Source organism: Anopheles coustani (assembly GCF_943734705.1).
Source record: "Anopheles coustani chromosome X unlocalized genomic scaffold, idAnoCousDA_361_x.2 X_unloc_39, whole genome shotgun sequence".
NCBI lineage: Eukaryota > Metazoa > Arthropoda > Insecta > Diptera > Culicidae > Anopheles > Anopheles coustani.
Genome location: NW_026525147.1, coordinates 206,077 through 207,500, shown reverse-complemented (window position 1 = coordinate 207,500; position 1,424 = coordinate 206,077). Strand labels below are relative to the sequence as shown.

The window sequence follows — 1,424 nt, the reverse complement described above, 5'->3', positions numbered from 1 at the left end:
TTAAATTCAGGGGGTTGTCACACATGAACTGAGGCTTATGTACCTTGCGGTTGTTATCGTCACATCTGGCTTGCGACTACTTTGTTTCAATGTCCAATATGTACCGTTGGACTCGGTTAACGGGCTGTTAGCCCGCGTGTGGTTTAACTCACTGATACCTTCCATTGCCCATACGCTAGTTTGTTTGTGTTCCTTTGGTCAACTTCCATACTTGAATCATTTGTGCTATTCGCTGCTGCTTCGACGCTACTTTGACATCTTCGCTTCTATTTAAATAAATAAATAAGCTGAAGCTAGACATCAGTAAACACCACCACAGACACCACAAGCACGCCTTCTCCTCGTACTTCCGCCTCACGCGGGAACACGGACGCTCTAAATACTTCGAATTCCAATGCCAGTATATTGTAAACCACGGGTTCTTTAATGCTAGCGGGTCGTCGCGACCCTAGTTAACATCATGGTGCACGTCTCGTGACGGGTGTCACGGCGTAGTTAAATGTATGCGATACATTTCTCAAATATAAGCGCTCAGTCATCTGTACATCATGGTAGGTTCCCACGACGTGCAATATGCGTTCAACTTATCAATGTTCATGTGTCCTGCAGTTCACATTATGACGCGCAGTTAGCTGCGGTCTTCATCGATCCATGAGCCGAGTGATCCACTGCCGAGGGTGACTAACTTGCGTAAGCCGCCGCTGTGCGCGTATACCCGTTCCCCGTAGGGAGGAGCAAGCCGCCGCTTAGAGACGAAGCATAAAGTGTCCTCATTCCACATAGGGCAAGCTGGATGAATCCATTTTACCCAGGACGGCCGAAGCGGCGTGGACCAGGGGAGAACTGAACCTTATACTTCACACCACAGTAAGTCTACGTGTCCTCTTCCACATAGGGCAAGCTAGAACTAACTATCTTACCCAGGACTGCCGAAGCAGCGTGGACCAGGGGAGGAACACACTTTTCATGGAAACGTAAGGCATCCATGACTGCCATAACGTAAGCCGCCGCTGTGCGCGTATACCCGTTCCCCGTAGGGAGGAGCAAGCCGCCGCTTAGAGACGAAGCATAAAGTGTCCTCATTCCACATAGGGCAAGCTGGATGAATCCATTTTACCCAGGACGGCCGAAGCGGCGTGGACCAGGGGAGAACTGAACTTTATACTTCACACCACAGTAAGTCTACGTGTCCTCTTCCACATAGGGCAAGCTAGAACTAACTATCTTACCCAGGACTGCCGAAGCAGCGTGGACCAGGGGAGGAACACACTTTTCATAGAAACGTAAGGCATCCATGACTGCCATAGTGCGTAAGCCGCCGCTGTGCGCGTAAACCCGTTCCCCGTAGGGAGGAGTCAAGCCGCCGCTTAGAGACGAAGTATGAAGTGTCCTCTTCCACATAGGGCAAGCTAGAATGAACTATC

The 1,424-nt window shown here is 50.2% G+C and overlaps 1 non-coding gene across 1 annotated transcript; it reads right to left on the bottom strand.

Moving 5' to 3' along the window:
• Positions 1–525: 525 nt before the first annotated feature.
• On the bottom strand, positions 526–680 carry LOC131270541 (5.8S ribosomal RNA). The gene has a single exon (XR_009179602.1). It is a non-coding gene; the product is annotated as a 5.8S ribosomal RNA (ribosomal RNA).
• Between the last annotated feature and the right edge of the window lie 744 nt (positions 681–1,424).